Source organism: Macaca thibetana, chromosome 10 (genome assembly GCF_024542745.1).
Source record: "Macaca thibetana thibetana isolate TM-01 chromosome 10, ASM2454274v1, whole genome shotgun sequence".
Lineage (NCBI taxonomy): Eukaryota > Metazoa > Chordata > Mammalia > Primates > Cercopithecidae > Macaca > Macaca thibetana.
Window position 1 is genome coordinate 46631845 of NC_065587.1, and position 21892 is coordinate 46653736.

General features: G+C 43.8%; 1 protein-coding gene across 1 annotated transcript in view; it reads right to left on the minus strand.

Moving 5' to 3' along the window:
• The window catches only part of TSHZ2 (teashirt zinc finger homeobox 2), a 502658-nt gene that overhangs the window by 197048 nt on the left and 283718 nt on the right, over positions 1-21892 (minus strand). The gene's annotated exons all lie outside the window — the stretch shown is intronic.

The window sequence follows — 21892 nt, forward strand, 5'->3', positions numbered from 1 at the left end:
ACCTCTGGTATTAATTTGCTTGTTTTGCCACATTATTTCATGGGAGGTCATTTTATGCTATAAGCTGTAATTTTTGAATTTTATGACATAAATGGACCTGCTTTGGGAACCAGGCTATAAAAAGGATTACTAGTGAGGAGGTCAAGAAAAAGTTACGTGGTGGCGTTAATGGTTTTAATTAATGCATTAATTTTATACAGTTTTTGTTGAGGCCTTCATATGCCTGAGATCTTCCCGGAGCTTCCTGATAAGGAAGGAAAGGTACATTCACACACATACACATCTCCTGTGTGCAATCCTTTCCTACACACACAGCACAGTCATCTTCAAAAATGCCAATTGGGTCATGGTCTTTCCCTGTTTAAAGCCTCCCAATGTCTTTAGAGTAATCTGAACTCATTACCATGGCCTGCACAATGGAGTCTGTCACCTTGAGCTCACAGCATTCCAGGGACACTGGCTTTCTTTCTGTTCCCCCCAACAAGCCCAGCTCTTACTTGCCTCAGGGCCTTTGCACTTGCTGTCCCTGTCTGAAATCCTCTTCTTCTCATTTGTGGTTCTCTCAGCCCTTCATATGTCAGAAGCTGCCCTTCAAAGGAGTCTTCCTGGAGCCCCAAAGTAAATTAGCACCACTGCTACCCAGGCCCTTAATGCTCTATTCTCTTCATGGGATCCTAAATGGCCTTATTTGTTTTTTGATTTCTTATCTATTTCCTCCAACAAGAATATAAGATCTGTGAAGGAAGGGACGACGTCATTTTGTTTATTGCTGTATTCTTGGAGCCTAGCACGGTGCTAGATACGAGAAAATACATAAACGACATGACATCAGATAGTTGTAATTTTATGAAGGAAATGAAATAGGGTGATGAGAAAGAGAAAACAGTGAGAGCTGAATTGCTTTGGATCAGGGGTTGGTGAACTGTTGCCTGTGGGCCTAATCCAGTCTGCAATCTGCTTTTGTAGGGCCAACAAAGTAAGAATAGTTTTTATATTTTTAAATGGTTGAAAAATCAGAAGAAGAATGATGCTTTATGACACACAAAAATGACAAGAAATTCAAATTTCAGTGTCCTTTGATAAAGTTGTATTGGATCATAGCCACTAGCATTCACTGGGGTATAATCTGCCATTGCTTTTATGCTACAATGGCAGATTGAATACAGCTGACCCTTGAACAACACGAGCTTGAACTGTGTGGGTCCACTTATACATGGATTTTCTTCTGCCTCTGCCACGTCTGAGAAAGCAAACCAACCCCTCCACTTCTTCTTCTTCTCAGCCTACTCAGTGTGAAAATGACAAGGATGAAGACCTTTATGATGATTCACTTTCACTTAATAGTAAATACATTTTCTCTTTCTTGTGCTTTTCTTAACAATGTTTTCTTTTCTCTAGCTTATTTTATTGTAAGAACATTGTATATAATGCATATAACATACAAAATACGTGTTAATTGACTTTATGTTTTTGGTAAGCCTTCTGGTCAACAATAGGCTATCAGTAGTTAAGTTTTTGTGAAGTCAAAAGTTATCTGTGGATTTTTGATTATGCAGAGGATCAGCACTGCTAACTCCCTCATTGTTCAAGGGTCAACTGTAGTTGTGACAGAGACTGCATGGCCCACAGTGCTGAAAATATTTACTATCTGGCCCTTTGTAGAAAGAAATTGATGACTCCTGATTTAGATAGGTTTTCATGGAAGAGTCCTTGAAGAAGATGATGTTTAAGTTGAGATTTAAATGATGAGAAAGATTAATATAAGGATCAGAAGGACTATAATTAAAGTACCTGAGGCAGAATAAACACTCATGAAATGGTAGCTTATTGTGATATGAGCTGTGAATTATGACTTAGTCTGGCAGTTCTGTACTGGGAAAACCAGGGCTGGGTAGTAAGTAGAGATGAGAATTGAAGGTGGCTACTGCATCAGTCCTGGCAACAGAAGGGTGTACTTCAAATGACATGGCTGCTGTGGAAATGGAAGTGGAAGTGAGGTAGGAAAAGCATTATGGAGGTCCAATCAAGAAAAATCGGTGATGGAATAAATGAAGAGTGTGAGGAGAGAGATGACAGAAAAAGGCAGGTCCGTAGATCCTAAGCTGAGACATCATGAGAAGAGTAAGGCTACCTACCACTTCAGCATTAGAAAATATCAGGAAAGTGAGAAGATGGCTTAGGCTATCTATCTTAGATATCTTAGGATATCTTCAGCTATCTCTCTGGCCCTTTATAGAAAACAACTGATTTAGATAGGTTTTCAGGGAAGAATCCTTAAAGAAGACGGTGTTTAAGTTGAGATTTAAATGATGAGAAAGGCTAACATAGGGATCAGAAGGACTATAACTAAAGTACCCGAAGCAGAATAAACACTCGTAAAATGGTAGCTCTTCTTATTGTGATATGAGCTTTGAATTATGACTTAATCTGGAAGTTCTGTGCTGGCCAAACTGGGACAGGGTAGTAAGTAGAGATGAGAAGACTTGAAGGTGGCTACTGCATCAGTCCTGGCAGGAGGAGGGTGTTAGTTGGATATGAGGTCATTCTTCCCCAAGCAATACTGACATCAAAACTCTGAGTGGACCAATCTCAGCCCAAGTTGTGCAGTGCTGAGTCTGCTCACTGCTTCCACAGGAGTGAATCGAACCCAGGCCAAAGATAGCATCCAATTCTCCAAGTTGCAGGCATTGCTTCAAGGGTATGAGCTTTCCTGATCCCTGGCTGATTAAACCAAATCCCCATATTTTCTTGGTATGCTTGGGAAACAGGCTATCTACCTACCGGTGCATCTAAACTGGTAGGATATAACCCTGGAGCTGGTCCAGGTTTGCCATTTGCCTGAGAATGAGACAACACAAAGAACACCTGAGCTGAAAGGTGGAGAAAAACAAAGTTCTGATGGCATACATCCTTTGAACCAAGGATTCCTCTGTGCATGAGTCCAACTCTATCCTTGGATGAACTGTTACATTCCTTGTTTTTTTTTTGTTTTGTTTTGTTTTGTTTTTCTGTTTTTTTGGCTTTTGGTTTTTTTGCAAAGTGAAAGCAAGCTTATCAGAGAAGTAAAGAAACAAAAGGATGGCAACTCCATAGGCGGAGGAGCCACATTTCTTGTTTGACTTAACTAATTTTGATTTACTTTGCAGTGAATTGTAAATAAGAGATTTTGATAAACACAATATAGAGTTAATATGCTGAACAGTTTTAACCATTGCTTCTAAAACAATTTTAGGGCCAATCTCTTCAACATTAAGGAAGGTGTTAAGCTAAGTCAAGAGGAGGACATCTTCCCTTGACAGCCGGTCATGTGCTTCAGGTGAGAAATTCTTCTTAATACAGTACAAGCAACTGAGTTGACGTTGTCCACCTCTTTAAGCGACCTCAGCAGACTCACGCAAACTTCCTGCCTACCCACTCCTTTCCTAGATTTTGGGCCCTTCCTTGTTTTGCTTCCGTATTTCAGCTCCTGCTCTCTGTTTAGCCCCTGTAAGAGGTCATCCTGTTGGACCCCCATGTTGGTTTTACTTGATTTTGTGCAGTAAGCTAGGATCTCACAAAGGACAGAGTGTCAGACAGGCTCAAAGACAGGAGGAAAGCTGCTAAAAGCAAACTATCTGGAGCACTTACAACATGCCCAGGTACTCAGAGCAATGGTTCTCAACGTGTGGTCCCTGGACCAACACCACTGGTATCATCTGGGTGCATGTTAGACATTCACATGATCTGGCTGCACCCTGGACCTATTGAATCTGACACTTGGGGGTGGGGCTCAGTCGTTTGGGTTCTAACAAACCTCCTGGCGATTGTGATGTACAGTCAAGTTTGAGAACCACTGGCTTAAAGCATTATCCGGATTAATTCTTTTAACTCTATCAATTCCTGAGGTAGAACAGTTATCCCCATTTTACAGATGAAGAAACTGTGTCTGAGAGGGGTTAGGATGTTTGCTCTTACTGTTAGTGAGTAGTGGACCCTAAATTTAAACCCAGGCAGCCTGACCATTGTTCCTCACTGGTGATCCGCAGCAAAAGTGGACAGATCTATGCAGCTGCTCATATTGCCAGGCAGAGTGCCTCACTTGCATTCCAGTTGGCTGGCACTGTCCCAGAATGACAAATCCTATTGCCCTTTTGCCAATTCCTAGTAAGCCTTAGGACAAATTTCTCAACCTCCAAGCAAGTTTCCACCTAAAAAAGTGGCTTAAAAAGAAAAAAAAAAAAAAAAAAAAAAAAAAAAGGAGCCAGTCCCAGAGCTAAATCCTAGCTTTAGATCCTGGAGCTGGTCCAGGTAATCTTGCCATTTGCCTAAGAATGAGATGACACAAGGAACATCTGAGTGGAAAGGTGGAGAAAGACAAAGTTCTGATGGCATACATCCTTTGAACCAAGGATTCCTCTGTGCATGCGTCCAACTCTATCCTTGGATGAGCCATTGCATTTCTCGTTTTACTTAACTAACTTTAATTTGGTTTGCAGTGAATTGTAAATAAGAGATTTTGACATACACAATGTAGAGTTAACATGTAGAACAGTTTTTGTTTGTTTGTTTCTTCGAGATGGAGTTTTGCTCTTGTCACCCAGGCTGCAGTGCAATGGCGCGATCTCGGCTCACCGCCACCTCTACCTTCCTAGTTCAAGCGATTCTCTTGCCTCAGTTTCCTGAGTAGCTGGAATTACAGGCATGCGCCACCACACCTGGCTAATTTTGTATTTTTAGTAGAGATGGGGTTTCTCCATGTTGGTCAGGCTGGTCTCGAACTCCCGACCTAAGGTGATCTGCCCACCTTGGCCTCCCAAAGTGTCGGAATTACAGGCGTGAGCCACCGCGCCCAGCCAACATGCTGAAGAGTTTTAACCAGCTTCCAAAAGTTTCAACGAACTTCCACCCAGGTCCACTAAGATTCTAGGAATTACACAGCACATGGCAGGCTTGTGCTCATCCACCTGCAGCCTCTCCTCTTGAAAATCACCTCCACCCCTCTAAATCCCCCTTTTTGTGCACTACATTTCTCCCCGCTTAACGCCATGTAGTTATAGATGCCACTTTGCTTGCTGAGATTTATAGGCAATCACTAATGTTCAGTTATAATTCCCCATTTCAGATGTGAAAATGGCTCATAATATTCAACACAAGGGCCTCTCTACAATGATATATAATTTAAAAATTAACATGAGGACAGAGGAGACTCTACAGTTTTGAACTGGGAACTTAGAGACTCAGAGGTTAAAGTTTGATAAGGTGAGCTCAAGGAATGAGACGAGTTATTAAGCAAATGCCTCTGTTACATGTTTCCATGACTTCAGAGCTTTTCCAGTGTCTTCCAGTTCATTTGCACTTGTCAAAGTGCAAGTCCACAAATGGTATATTTATATTAGGGTACTTTTCCCCATTGTTAGGAATGTTCTCTAATTCCTGACACAGACCTTTCCAGTATAAGCCGTGCTGTCAGAAAGCAAGCAAAGCAGAAAAAATCAATGCTTGAGCTCCAGCAGGGGCCAAACAGACCAGAACAGCAAGACCAGAAAGAGCTTATGGGAATTCTTGGGGGAAAAACCTGTGGCTATATTTACGGCATCGCTGACTCTGGATGGAAATGGACCTAGAAGACTTAGAACAGGGTATTCAACGTGCTCATCTCTAGGGAAGGGGATGAAGACAGTGATAGAGATAGAGGAAGAAGAGGCAAAGAAAGAGAAAGAGTGCTAGCGAGGAAAGAAAGATAGGCAACGTTTCTGCATGTGTAATGCTTGAGATACTTTGGTGCTTGTATTGGTTCAACCATCCACGGCCTTGTGACCAAGTCCTTGTTCCCTGGTCTGCTCCAGCATCAAGTGGTTACAATTATGGATTGCAAATTTATTGTCATTTGACGTCTACATCAGCTGTCCCCTGATCAACAGAACTCTCTGCTGGCAAACGGAATCATTAGGCAAGATTTCAGCAGTCACGGGGATGCCAAAAAAGGTCACTAAATCATTTTGAAAAAGACAATGTGTTCCTCCATGTCATCTCTCCAGTAAATCTCCCACGGAAGTCAAGACCACCTAGTGTGGAGGCTCAGAGGAGGGGGCGCTGAATTACAGAAGGGAGAGAGGAATTAAATTAGGATTGAAAAATAGGAAGGCAAGCACAGTGGGGCCTTTCGTCTTTACACTTCATAATTCCTGGAGAAGCACGAAAATAGTGGCTTATTTATTTATTTATTTTGTGTTTTGAGATGCAGTCTCACTCTGTCGCCAGGCTGGAATGCAATGGTGCGATCTTGGCTCACTGCAATCTCCGCCTCCCAGTTTCAAGCGATTCTCCCGCCTCAACCTCCTGAGCAGCTGGGATTACAGGCCCCTGCCACCACACCCAGCTAAATTTTGTATTTTTAGTAGATACGGGGTCTCTCCATGTTGGCTAGGATGATCTCCATCTCCTGACGTCGTAATCTGCCCGCCTCGGCCTCCCAAAGTGCTGGGATTACAGGCGTGAGCCACCGCGCCCTGCCAATAGTGGTTTACTTTTATCAGATTGGATTCTTCTTGGGAGATGGGCAGTGATGCCATGCTTGGGAGTCCGGGCGGTCCAGGGGAGATTTGGGAAGAGCAGTTGTATCCTGGTCCTCTAGAGCCCACCCGGGGCCCCACAGTGTGAAGCTGAGAGAACCTGTCCCCATGTGCACATGTCTTCTTTGTTTGAAGTCCCTTCTCTTCCCTAGGTAAGCATGGTCCTGAGTGATCCAGAATCCTCCCAGGTCCACGCATTCCTTCCCATGCTCACTGCCTCCACTGAGGCCTCCACTGAGGCTCCAACCAAGGCCATCTGTTCCTCGTCTCCCAACAGCCTCCTTGCTGGCCTCCTGCTTTCACTCCTGACCCTCTTGTCCATTCCACACCCAGTAGCCAGAGTGATCTTCTACAAGTGAAAGTAGGCCGGGCGTGGTGGCTCATGCCTGTAATCCCAGCACTTTGGAAGGTCGAGGCAGGTGGATCACCGGAGGTCAGGAGTTCGAGACCAGTCTGGCCAACAGAGTGAAACCCTGTCTCCACTAAAAATACAAAATCAGTCAGACATGGTGGCACATGCCTGTAATTTCAGTTACTCAGGAGGCTGAGGAAGGGGAATCACTTGAACCCGGGAGGCAGAGGTTACAGTGAGCCAAGATTGCACCATTGCATTCCAGCCTGGGCAAAAAGAGTGAAACTCTGTCTCAAAAAAGGAAAGAAAGTAGATTATGCCACATGCTTGTTTAAGCTGCTTCAATGGCTTCCCACTGGACTTAAGGAAAAACAAATCCAGCGTTCTTTTATTTCCCCACCCAGCTAGCATGGTCTCAAAAAATGCAAAGTTCTTAGCATGTTCTACAAAGCCCTAACTTGTCCCATGCCCATCCCGCAATTCATGTCCCGCTCCTGGATGCCCAGCTCATGACACTCCACCCTTTCTCCGAATCAAACATATCAGCCCTGCTCCCGTTTCTCCTGCCTGGGATGTTCTGCCTCCAATTTGCCACCTGACTCCTGTCTTCTCAATCTCCTCTATTTAAAGTAGGTGGCCCTGTCACAGTCCCTTGCACTACCCCATATTTCCTTGGCAGCCCCTCATTCTCAGAAATTGTTACTTGTATTTATGTGCTCAATAGATGTTAGCCCTTAGTATTATTGTCAACCTGCATCCCCTGTTTCTCTTATTCTGTGGTGTAGTCCAGGACTCAGAACAGAGCCTGGAACACAGCAGTTCCTCCGAGAGTTAGCACAGACATTTCTTAACCCGGATGCACAAACATCCCGGCAGAGTGTTAGTCCTTTCTACAGCAGGCTGGAAATGTTTCTTACATCCTCATACTTTTCTGGCTGTGCAAAGCCTTAAGATTGATTTGCACTGGGCTTCTGTTAGATGCTGGGGACTGTGCTTCATGTTTTGTGTACTTTTATGCATTTGATCTGCCTCACGGATGAGGGAAGTAAGTATTGCCATTTCACCCGTGGTGGATGGCAAAAGGAAGTATAATCACTTCCTGGACAGTATGTCCCTTTCTCCCTCTCTCTTTTCCTTCCTTCCTTTCTTTTATCCAGTATTTATAGAGTCTTGTTTCCAAGGAATACAACAGGAAGCCAATCAGATGCAGCCTCGGCCCTCCCAGAGCTTCGAGGTGCAGGTCGACCTTGTATGCAGTGTCAACTGGAGGCTCAGTTAAAAGTCTACTTCTCCGCCGGGTGCGGTGGCTCAGGCCTGTAATCCAAGCACTTTGGGAGGCCAAGGCGGGCAGACCACGAGGTTAAGAGTTCAAGACCAGACTGACCAACATGGTGAAACCCCATCTCTACTAAATATACAAAAATTAGCCAGGTGTGGTGGCACGTGCCTGTAATCCCAGCTACGCAGGAGGCTGAGGCTGGAGAATTGCTTGAACTGGGGAGGCAGAGGTTGCAGTGAGCTGAGATCATACCACTGCACTCCTGGCAACAGAGAAAGACTCCGTCACACCAAAAAAGAAACTCCACTTCTCCACTCACTTCCCAGCCCTGCAAAGTCAATTTCATGGAAACAATGCCCCAATATTTCATAAAGCAAACCTCAATTGAACATCTGTCTCTAAGATTATGAAAAGACAAACTTTGTGCACCCAAGTAGAAGTCATTGTGTGCACAACCACCAGCCACCTGTCTGTTCAGCCTCCTGTCTCTGCCATCTGCTCCCCAAAACTGGGCTCCCTCCAATCATACTGAGCCACATGCATTCTCTGGAAGGAACCACACCCTCTCTCTCACTTACAAGGCTTTACTCTTGCCGCTCCTTCTTTCCACAACACTTTTCCCTCTTATCCACCTGGCTAGCTCCTTTTCATCATTCCAGACTCAGCCTAGATCTCTTCTTGTTTGGTTAGACTTCTTTGACCCCTCTTTTCCCCACTGGCTCTGTACTTCTGTTATGCTAGCAGTAAGCAGAGGCTAAGCCTTGTGGTTTCATTGTCTTCCTTCTGTGACGGGCAGCAAACATTCTGAGGGCAGGGCTGTTAGATCTGTTCACCCAGCCTCAATTCTAGGGGCACTACATTTTAGTTATTATGAGAGTAGCTCTTGTTAATTGAGGACTTCTACGTGCCTGATACAGGACTGGGCAGTTGCTTAGTGGTTGTATTTAATTTTATCTTTATAACAATATGTGAGCTCAGCCTTCCTGCTGCCACTTGATAGAAGAGACAGCTGAGGTTCAAAGAAGTGGCGTGACCTGACCCAGGTCCCTCAGCCAGGAAGAGGAGACCCAGCCCTGGGGCCAGACTCCAGCAGTTCCAGGACCCATGTTTTTCCCCACTGAGCTTAGCTGCTGTGTGTTTCCTTCTCAGGATTTCTAGGCATCAGGAACTCCCTGTCCGTGGAGACTGCATGTCAGGCCTTCCCTCCACTTACAAAGGCCTGGCATTTTTCATCCTCTTACATTTCTTGGTATGACGAGGTCCTGATTGGCTCTTTGACTTCTAAGCCAGAGCAGAGACTATCCAATAGGGACCCATCTCCATGGTTACCGCACACGGGAGAGTCTAACGAAAGGCAGCAGGGGGAAAAGTGGAGGCTCCTGCAAGTACAGGGGGAGGGGGGAGTCATAAACAATTAAACATGACAAAATCCTCTGGTGAGCAAAAATAGAATTATTTGACTGTGAAATCGAGTAATGTAGCATTGAAAATAACATTACCTGAAACATCATTTTTTTCTCCGTCGATAAAAAAATACCAGATAAAACCACGCACATTTGAAGTGCCAATTTGCCGACGGCCCGGAGTGGTAGAAAGTTGCCTTGGTCAAAGATTTGAATTTTGGGGATATTTAAGCTTTTTGGGGGGCGGGGATTCATCTTTTCTCTCCTTCAAATAAGTGGTGTGTCTGCATCTCACGCTTTGGCGTACTACCCACAGAATTTCACCAAGGGATGCCAGAATGGTGCTGACATTTTTGGCCAAAATTCTGGCTTCAGGCAAATCCTCCATTTGTCTACATTTAGTATCCAGCTCTGCTACTTACTAGCTGTGTGGCCTTCCTGGTCACTTCATGTCTCTGAGGGCTGATTTCTTCACCTGTAAGCTGGGTGCAGTCATAGTTCCTTCTTTACAGAATTTAGGAGAAAGATTAATTGAGATAGCATACATAAGGCACTAGCAACTTAGGACTTGGAGCTTGGCCCCTCGGGAGGCAAGAGTTGGGCTCTGGTACTCCACATCAGTCGTAAACTCAAGGCCAGCCAGGGGCACACACTTGCAGGCACCAAGGACTCTCTGTGTGTGCAAGGAGAGCAGCTGCAGGAGCTGGGGGATATCCCCAGAAGAGAGTTGCAGATGCATCTATTAGGGGGGAAACAAGCAGAAGCCAGGCGTGGGCACGAGGATATAGTATCAGAAATCCAAAGGCATCTCCACCATACCCTCCACAGGTGCATTTCACTGTGGCCAGGTTCTTACATAGCTCCCAGTTTTACGGACGAATGCCTCAGTCTCCCTGAAGGTAAATTAGTAAATGAAGGTAGGGTCTCCATCTACCTCTCAGAGATGAGAGGAGAATATATTAAGTTATTTTATCAAAAAAGGATTAAAAGAAGAGGTTCCTTTCACTTCATTGTTACTGATCATATAATTAACCTATATGGTGATTCAAACAGTGCTCCATAAATGTTAGTCCTGTGTCAATATCGATGACACGGATATTTCTGATAATGGATAGTGCGCCAGGCACTATTCTAAGTTCGTGTCTTACAACATTTAATCATCATCATATCCTCATCATCAGATCCTCCTCCTCCTCATCATCACTGTCATCATATCATCATGATCATCACCATCCTCATGATCTTACTGAAAACTCCAGTGCAGTTCTTCCCAAGCATGGCTTAGCCACCAGCAAATGTGTGATGTGGCAAGTGGAGTTTTGCAAAGTGGCTGGTGGCAGGAAGAGAATGGGAAAGTCGGAGGGAGGGAAATGCAGGTTAATGCTATACTCCATTTTTTCTCAGGGATATATCTTTTGTCCCCCCGACCCCTCCCAGAGCTGTTTTAGATAAATCTATACTTACAATCTCTCTTTATTCCTTCAAATAAAGTGGCACCATCCGTTTCACATCTTAGTTTAAACCCTAAGTAAATGAAAGGGTTTTTTTCTTTAAAGTAGGTGATCAAGGGCTGGGGGTCAGGGGAAAGGGAATCGAGAGGGAAGCAATTCCTCAGTCACTTGCTCTGTGTGTCAGATCCACGCCGACACTCCCCACCCCTGTGCACTATCTGACCTAATCCTCAACACAAACTAAGGCAGGAGACAGGGGGCTGCAAGGACCTTCACTGCCATCCAATTTGTGCCGGCTCCTTTCAGCAATCTGAACATATATTGTTTTTAAGTCCTCACAGCATCTACTGGGCATCTTTAAACAGCCCTTTGTAGGTACAGGCAGGGGATGACGTGACTACAGGAGTCATGTGGTAGAAGGAACACATGTGTAGGGTCTAAGCTGGACTCGCATTCTCTCTCTGCCATGGACTGTGAGGCTGGGGCTTTTCATTATTTGTAGGCCTCAGTTTCCTCTTATGTAAACTGAATGACTATCACCCATCCTGTGAGATTACTGAAAGACCTGAATAGCGCCTTTAAGGATCTGAGCACAGGCTGAAATATTAAGAGAAACTGCATCACTGGAGCCTCATTTCACATCACCCGTGCTCTCCCTCTCCCTTCCCCTCACTGACTTCATTTCAGGCACCTGTACTTGTCCCTCTTCTCACTGGCCTCGGAGCCTCGACACAGGCTCTTCCCTCTGCCTGGAACACACTTCCTGTGGTTGCTCTCCAGCCTGGGCGACAGGGTGAGGCTGCATCTCAAAAAGAAAAAAACAAAAACAAAAACAAAAAAACTCATCCATCAGCCTCCCCTGCCAGACCAGAACTCCACAAGGCCAAGAAGTATCATTGTTTGTGATTCCACTCTATCCCTAGAGCCTTATATAGGGCTTGAGAAAAAGTACATGCACATAAATACTTTTGGAATTATGAATGACACAATTATTATTATAGCCGTATTATTCTTACTAGTAGCAATGATGGGACAATGAGAATTATTTTTGGTATTTTGGAAAATCCAAAGTAAATGGCTTCTTATTTGAGGTGAGAGTGCGTAGGTGCATTGAGAGAACAAACTGTGTTGTCTTGAACTAGAAAGAGATCCTCTAAGTGGAGGGGTGAAAACACAGGGGCCAGCCTTGTCAGAGCTGGAGTGTACAGTTATTTATGTCAGATTAGTGAAAACGAGAAAACAATTTCTGGGCGTGGGGCAGAGCGCGTAAATTGAACTTCTTTTTGTTTCTAGATTTCCTTTTCTGTTGTTCTCTTTCCACGCTGTGTCCCTCCTTCATCTCTCTTCTCCTGACTTCTCTCTGCTCATCTTGCAAATCTCAGAATCGGGGCTCCCATGCAGGAAGCCCTCCCGGACTCCCCGTGTCCTCCTCCACCCTTGACCCCCATCCTGGATTAGATGTTTCTCCTTGGTGTTCCCATAAAACCCAGGAAGTCTAACTTTTAGATCTTATCCCACTGCAGGTAAAATTGGCGTAGCTGTGGCCAAATAGCTTCTCTCGAGCCTCAGTCTAAAGTGGAGGGTCAGACTCTAAGCTTCCCAAGGGCAGGAAGCTCGTATATTTCCCTGTTATAGTCCCAGTGTCTGTAAGAAGTGTCTGATAAATATCGGTAAAAAGAAAGAAAAGAAGGGAGGGAAGAAAGGAGGAAGGGAGGGAGAAAGGGAAAACAATTTCTCTTAGATTGCTCTCCTGTGCCTCTCTGTCCTGAAGAAGCCTTTCTGGTTTTCTGCTGATGTGTGGGGCGTTCAGAATAAGAAAGAACAAAAGTAATTACTTATGTGTATGTAAAACCTTCCTCTCTTTCCAAAGTGACAGCAAGAAGTGAACAAAAATCAACAGGTGGGCCAGACCTGTGCCTCCCCCACAAGGAGCAGCCACAGAATGTCACCAATTCTCAGGAATAATCAAGCCGTGGGGCTTCCCCGAGAGAGCCGGGGAGGTGACATTTACTGCCATGCGTCTATTACACAACAGAAAAAGGAAGACCAGCTCACAGAGGTGGGCTGAGCCCCCTCAGAGTGGGTTAGCGCTGCGGGGCTGGAGGAGGAAAGAAACAGCAGCGCCGGGCGCGGTGGCTCACGCCTGTAATCCCAGCACTTTGGGAGGCCGAGGCGGGCGGATCACAAGGTCAGGAGATCGAGACCACAGTGAAACCCCGTCTCTACTAAAAATAAAAAAAATTAGCCGGGCGCGGTTGTGGGCGCCTGTAGTCCCAGCTACTCGGGAGGCTGAGGCAGGAGAATGGCGTGAACCCGGGAGGCGGAGCTTGCAGTGAGCCGAGATCGCGCCACTGCACTCCAGCCTGGGCGACAGAGCGAGACTCCGTCTCAAAAAAAAAAAAAAAAGAAAGAAACAGCAGCTTCCCCTGTGTGGTACCTGGCAGCCACCAGACCTCCTTTCCTCCTTCCTCACTCCCCTGCCATGACTTGCTGCACCCCCACCCTGTCCCTGCTCACCTCCAACACCTCTCAAGCCTCTCTCATGCTTGCCAGTCTCTCCCTTGTCTCAGCCTTTCTGGCATTGAAAATCTGAAATTTAGAATCTTCCAAGCTCCCTCAGTGTGCCTTCCCTGTCTGGCTCAATGCATTTGAATGTTCTCACTGGGACTTTCTTTGGATATGTGACGTCTGTTAGCTGTGTGGCCTGGGGTAAGTCACTGAACCTCTCTAGGCCTTATTTCTCCCCATCTCCCCCACCCCTGCATGCTCTGGCCCTGGCCTCTTTCTCCAGCTTTCATTTTCAGAGCTGTCCCCTTGCTCCCTGAGCTGTGTCTCCCCCGACCCTTGATACATCTTTAGATCCACCAGGCCTGCTCTTGCCTTCAGTGCTTGGAGAGGAGCAGGTACTCTTACCGCTTCTTGGGAACCCCTCTAAGTGCTGCTTGGCCAGTCTCAACATAAACAGACCCTCCCAATGCGGCCTTCCCCTGAGCTCCTTGTAAACTGGCAGGTCATAGTGCCCTCTGGCCCTCCACACTGCCTTGTTTTTCATCATTATGACACTGTTTGTCTGTCCATCTCCCCGACAGGAAGGCCAGCTCCTAACCTACAGTGAGTGCTCCCTGTAGAGCACCTGAGTGAATAAAGGGAGAAGCTTTGAAAAAAAAAAAATCTACACATATCACGGAGCAATAACTTGAAGGCTAACTTCATTGAACAAAATCTCCTTTAGCCATAGTCCTTTGCCTACTGGCACGAGTGCTGGGTAGCTTGTAAGAGCATATATTTGGGCTGAAGTTGGTGAAACTTTAGAAACACTTGCTCAGTCTGGACATACATCCTTTGGGCCGGGGGTTTTGGCATGCAAGAAGGTTCCACTCTTTGCAGTAAATATAGCTGAGGCACCGTTACACATGTTCAAAAATCAGCTCACTAAGACTATGCACTTTAAAGGCACCACACTTTGAAACATTGTCTGTTCCATGTACACTGAAGCTGAGCACTGGCTGCCCAGTGCTGTGTAAGGAACCCTGTGCTCCAATTCTGACGGCTCTGGCCTGGAGTCTCAGCTCCGCTACCTGCTGCTGTCTCGGGCATCTGAAACACCTTCTCTGAGCCTCAGCTTTCTCATCTCTAAAACGGGTATAATATTTACTTTGCAGTTTTGCTGTGAGGATTAGACAAATACCATAGGTCAAATGTGCTGGGTAACAGCATTGACTAAATATCATAAGGCGTAGAGAACACGCACCATTTCGCAAGCTATGCCAGTAGTGAGTATTGCGCCCTAAGGCAAGAGATGTATCAGTAGATGGCAAAAGATTTATAGAATCTGCAAAGAAACCAGAGTATATTAGGAGGGCAGGGTGACCAACTCGCCTGGTTTGTCTGGAATTTTCTGGTTTCAGTCTCGAATCCCTGGAACCCTTCCGGCCAAGTCCTGGGTAAGCCTGAATGGTTGGTTCCTCTCCAGCGGAGCCCAGCCTGCCCCTCTCCTCTGAGTAGCAGCAACCTGATGAAATCTTAAGAAGAAGGAAGTAGAGTTTCCTAAAGAACAGCCCAGTATCCTCTGAGATGGGGACAAGCGGCATTCATGTAAGAGCCCAAAGCCCTAGTGGGGTTACCTTGAGGGAGAGGGGACAAAGACCACCAAGAAACAGGGCCAGTGTCTCCACCTGACCTGCCACCAGATCCAGGGGCTGCAAACCAGCAGCCTAGGAGTTGAATCTGGTCTCTGATATACTTTGTTTGGCTTGAAGGGTGTTCAGAACAACAACAACAAAACAAACCAAAACCCAAACCAAACCAAACCAAACCACATCCATGAAAAAAAACCTCTCGACGAAAACACTGGGGAGCTCCCACAAAGATCTGGATTTGCTACTTCTTTGGAAACCACTGGTGCTGTGCAAGGCCTCCTTGCTTCCCTGTGACTGTCCCTGCCAGCATGCTAGGGTCCTCCAGGTCACCGCCCAGCCCTGGGAGCACTTGTCTTCATGATCCCTTCATATTTGGGAACCGGTATCCACTGTTTGCTGCAAATAAACATTCAACAGTCTTGATGCTGAATGCCAGTTTTAAGGTAAATTTGTGTTTATTGATGGCTATGAAGTATGGATAGGTGGAAGATGATTCCGTGGCAAGTCAAATTTGCCCAAAATTCATTGAGAAAAAGCTCTTGGTCACAACAATTAGAAGATGTCTGAGTTGGAAAGTATCTGTTTTTCGTTTATTGTCACAGATAAAAGGTATAGAATCAGCCCCATGGAAACACCTTCTGTGCCTAAATATATTCTGTGCCTCCTGCAAGTAAACAAATAAATAAATACCCAAAGAAACACACGAACATGTTCCAGGAAATAAACCAAACCAAACACCCATTTTCCTTATACTCCTGGCTTCTTGGGCTTCTGGAGGTGAATGTTCTCAACAGCCACACAGAGTTCTGTAAAACCCCCAAATGTGACATGTGCCTGTGGCTGCTGGCATCCCTTTCCCCTCCAGGTGAGCCTCACATAACATTTACACTGGATTTAATAGGAGAACATGACATGCACTGATTTTCAACAAACTCCTGATCTTCCAGGAGAGAGTCAGGAAAGAAGGCAACTGCACACCAAATCCTCTTCTATTTTGGTACCCTTAACACATTCCCTTATCTCCCTGGCCTACATATCATTTAACAAACTGCCCTGCGATTCTTGCAGGGCGTGGCGTCATGACTGATTTAAAATCCCCGCATTGCTAAAACTGCATTGTTCTTCATCAAGTTGAGTCATTTTTATGTGAAGTGTCAAGCTCCCTAACAAATAACTCCTGCCAGACAAATCAAGTTCCTCGTCTTAGAGCCGAGGCTAAATAGTTTATAGCTTTAATCTGCTCACCGAGGTGTGCAGTCTATGACAGTAATTATAAATGCAAGGAGAAATTATAGCTGAATGCTTTAACTGCATTAGGAGCCGTTTGATGAACAATCATGAACGCCTGCTCATTTCCAACAATAGAGGGCAAGTTAGTGTCAATGCGTTAGAGAGATTTCAGTTCTGCATGGCTTTTTCTCCCATTTACCACGGAATGTCACTTGTCTCCTAGAAAGTAGAAAAAAGCATCGTGGAAAGCTTTAAACTTGATAGTTAAAAAAAAAAAAAAAAAAGACAAAGAGAAATGCAGGGAAAACTGTTTATCATTATGACTTCTTTTTCTCTGTTTGTTTGGCGGCAGGTTGAGTTTCAAATTAGCTCAGTGAAGGTAACTGCTTGTTTACTTACTAGAGGCCTTAAAAAAAAAAAAATCCTCCCCAAGCCATTTTTTAAGAGGTCTTTATGGAGAAAGACTTCTTTGCAGGAAGGGCAAGTTCAAAAGCCTCACAGGAAGCAGCTCTGGCAACCGTGTGAACCTCCACTAGATTCTGCTCCTCCTCTGCAACCACCTAAGCTAATGACACAATTTAGCTCTTTATTTTCCCCTCCTCACTTTCGCAGAAAGACGTTTTTAATTTAGCTGAAGAATTACACAAATGTATTTTAAAGACATAAATCCATATAAAAAATATGAGCTAATTAAAACATTGCACTCCCTGTCGCTCATGGATTTTCAATTTAGCGAAAGAAAAAAGAATTGCATCTGGTTAAATGAAAAGATGATACTGATGGCAGATTGGAGTAAATGAAAAATAATGTTACTCTATATTAAAGCACCAAATTATACACGTCAGGATTGAGCATTCAAAAGTCCAAATGAGGGGGAAGGTACAATGGAGGCTGAGATGCGTACACGGAGTTAAGCCAGATCCTTTTGAAAAAATGCAAATGTTAAGGAGGACGATGCATTGGTTTCTTGCTGCTTGAGAGATGCTACAGTCTTATACTTGACCCTGTTTCTCAGTTCTCATTTCGTCTCCCTAAAATGAATCCCCAAGGGTCAGAGTGAGGATGTTCTTTTTTAATCTTAGGTATCTATATTTTCACTGGAATTTGGGTCATTTCTTGGTTAGACACCATACGGCAAATGTATAATTACCTGATTGAACAAGAGCATTAAAAAAAAGAGAACAAGCATGTTCTGCTTTACCCTGCGGGTCAGTCCTGGGCCCCTGAGTTGCAATGTTTGATAGCTGGAGCCTCCAAAAGACCCAGGAAAGTGCCCTTTCTCTTCTCAACTTTTAGGCCACATTTTACAGCTTTTTCTCTGGGCTGTTGGAGGCACATCTGGCCATGAGTATTGCCTAGAAACCATCAGGCAAGGAGGAGGAAACTAAGGCGCAGGAGAAAGTTGATGAGCATTGGACAGTCCTGGGTTCGAATCCTGCCTCCAGGCTTAGTTTTATGCTCTTGGACAAATCATGAAACTCTTGGAGCTTTGGTTTACCTCTCTGCAAAATGAGGATAATATGAATAATTACGCCTGAGTTATAAAAAGAGGCCAGTCAATGATAGTTTCACTGTCATTGTCATCTGAATCAAAGAGCAGGTTGAGGTTTTGGAGGATTATTAATTAGTTAGAGTTGAGAAGTTGCTGCGAGTTCTCCATGCTGCAGGTGAGGCTACAGAGCATGGTAAGAGCATGCAGTGGCTCTGCCTAGAACTTGCTTTTCTTATAGACCTATTATGTGCTTTTCTTGTAAACCTACTACGGGCTTTAAGGAAAATAATTACATACATTTAATTCTCACAACCTTCCTATGAGAAGGATACTATGTCCATATCATATAGATGTAGAAGTGGGGCATGTTTTCATGAAAGCGGGTGAATTGGGCATTCTTTTCCAAAGACTGCCTCTAAGACCACTGTTCCCCATCCTGGCTTCCCCCAGAACCAGGCAGAGCCACCTCCTGTGTGCTCCTTTCAGCATTTCCCTTAGAGTTTTTCATCTATTTGTCTGCCACTAGCCTCAAAGGCAGACTCTTGTCCTGGTTATGGCTTACTCCCTGGGAATTAGCACAGTGCTTGCTGTGGAACGATGACTTTCTAGATATGTCATAATGAATGAGTGAGGCTCAGAGATTGCAGGACCTTGGGGAATTCAGGCAGAATTTCTCTGCCTCCATTTTCTCCTCCCTATCATGAGTGAATCAACCTCCACTTCGTAGGGCTGTTTGTGAGAATAAAGTAAAATAATGTTTGCAAAGTGTTTGCTGCAAGGCCTGGCACATTTTGCTATTATAATTGGTAGAACTGCTGCTTCACTATTATACTTCCATTGTTAAATATAATAGAGTCCAGTGCAAAGTAAAAGCACAACCAATATTTGTTGAAGGATGAAAGTAATGCAGGGAAGGAAGAAAAGAAGGAAGGAAAGAAACAAGGAAGGAAGAAAAGAAGGGAAAGAGGAAGGAATGAAGGAACAAAGGAGGGAAAAGAGGATGAAAGGGAGGAATATTTATTTAATGGAGGAAGGAATGGTTGATGCCATTAATAGGCATTAATTTGTCCGGGCTGTTTTATTCTTCCCAATTGCCATATAATCTATGCTATTAAGATTGCCAGATTTAGCTAATAAAAATACAGGATGCCAGTTAAATTTGAATTCTGATAGACAATGAATACTTTTAAAATATAAGTATGGCCTATGCAATATTTGGGCCAGATTTACACTCAAAACATATTTATAATTTATCTGAAATATAAATTTAACTGGACATACATTCTGTATTTTGTCTGGCAACCTTACACGCTTTTCACCCTGAACATATGTTTTTATCAAGCTGCCCACAACAGAAGTGGCAGCTCATTGGACTAGAATACTTTCCTGCCAACGATTTCAAGGCTAGGTGTGCCGTTAAACTTGTACACTATATTACACAGTAATGACTATAATTTCAAGCCTTTATGCATTTCAGACTCATTGATTTGCTCTCAGTTTAATTTCTATTAGTCAAGAGCATGTGGCTTTTAAAGATACATACAGATACCTATTGAAATTGTTCTAGATTACTTATGTCCTAAAATAGAGATGCACACTTAATATTTTCTAATGAATTTTTAATGAAAAGTTACATTTAATATTTGGCAGAGCATTTTGCAGGATTTAAGATATATCTGATAAAGGAAAGAAAATTCAGATCAAAAGTTGTGTGTTTCAGAACACATAGATAGGTTAAAGCTCTCAAATTTTCCATGAAATCTTGATCCTACTTTCTAAAAGATCATGTCATTTTGCACAATTTGTGCTATCATGCATTACAACTAAGATTAGAGTTCCAGACAACAGTGATGTCATTTCATGACCATTTACAAACCTTACATGCATCATTCTAAGCAATGGGCAAGGTATTGCATAAATGTTGTTCTAAAAGAGGACCCCGGGGGTGGAGGCATTTTTTTCTAAGATGACCAAAGCACCAAGAATCGACCTTTGTACAGATGGAGGAAACCTTCAGGCAGATAGGAGTATTATTGGGATGAACACAAACACAGACAGTACCTGCACCAGCTTTTCTGTTTACAAAACATACATACATGCCCATAGCTTTGAGTGAGTCCCAAACACTCAAACCTGTTTTTCTTCAGTCCTCTCAGAACCACAGCCTAATGGTGCTTGTAAGGATGGAGCTTTGGTTTTGTATAATGAAAACACTAATACGGTGCTTTTGAGGTCCAGATTAGATATACTCATCCTGTACAAACGCAGGGAGGTGCCAAAATGGCTATCTTATCTATGTATTTAACAGATTTGTAAGTACCTTTTGTATATGTTTTTCCAAATTATTGGTTTACCTTTGAATCCCTAGAACAGGTATCATACCTTCCAGATTCTGACTGACGATGGATCAAGCTTTTTTTCCCCTTCCCTCTTCCTATCTACATATCACAGTGTTTTGGCAATTATATTAATTTTCTAAAAAAGATTACAAACCTAACAGGCGGAAAAGTGGTCTTTGTTATAGTACAAATAAATATTACCTGTTTGTCCTCTTCACCATGGTTTCAACCCACCACTATTGGATTGAAATATCTTTCTTCTTCCTAGGTATTCTGTGTATGTGCCACCCCCCCGCTTTTTTTTTTAAAGAACCAGGAAAACATAATGGCAAGTTATATAAGATTTAAAATGTTATACAGCAAATAAATAGGACGCTGTCGAGCCCCAAGCTCAGGTGTGAATTCAATGGATGCATTTTGGCTTTTCTTTCAATTCCGTGAGCTGAACAAATCATGCTTGGAAAGAATGAGAAGAATCTGCCAATAACACATTTAATCATCATGATAAAAACATGCAAACCAAAAAGATAGTCTTCATTTGGGACCAGATAGCAATTAGAGTTATAGGAGGACTCCTCTCCATCAGAAGCACAGATCTCCTCACTCAGGGGAAAGCCCCAGGTCAGATATTTGAACTTTTTATTTCATCTTGGCCATCCTCACACTCAGTAAGCCTCTCTGTCTGATGTGAGGCGAGCCCAAAGCCATGCCATGTAAATACCGCTCTCTACCTGGAACTCTCCTAGTGTCCTACCTTTCTAACTTGTTCTGAAAGTCTTCTATTTATAAACCAATGCTCTGACAACAGGGGGTGGTGAGCGATTATATGTTACTAGTTTTTCATATTTGATTGTGAATTAATTAAGAGCTAATTAGTTAGGAGCAAATCTGTAACTTAGCATGACATAAACTGGATTGGTCAGTGCGGAAGGTTTAGTTCAGGTTGGGTTCCCGTCCTGGGGAATGGCCAAAGGTGGAGGAACACGTGAACACATAGGAGGGCTCTTAGTGTGTGGGGGCATCGTGCTGGAAGGGAGAGAAAAAGAAGTACAGAAAACACAAATAGGCAAATGAAAGAGATTTGTTAAGACTCAGCCTTGCTTATACTCAATTTGAAAATGGATGGTGAAACTAATCTGCCAGGGCATTTGGCCTTGGTCTCGGCCCTGTTTCCTAAAAATTATACAAATGGTCTGGGCATGGATGACTATATAAGGCATGGAACTTTTATGATACATGATGCAAATTATCTTCAAGCTGTGGGACTCCATGCACACTAAGTGTACAGAAAGCCATTTGTTTCTTTATGTGAAATGAAACCTCAAGGGCACACATTGCCTCTATCTTTGTTAAAGGTGGGCTCTAATATTGGCCTATCCACAAGACAACCAAAAGATGAAAGAAGAAAATAAGCTTCTTCTCTTTTCATCTCAATGTTTCGCGAAGAAGAATGTTTTTCTACCAACCTGTTTAGGACACATGCTCATTCACAGGACATGTAATGTAGAAAATAACCAAAGGGAAGAGGGTGGAAGGTGGCAATGGCTAAAAAGTAAGCTGCAAAAAGCATTAATTACAAGTAACAATCCTAAAGACAACTTCAAGCTATTCATGAGTTGATGAAAGAATCTCTATATAGTAACTACTTCTAGCACT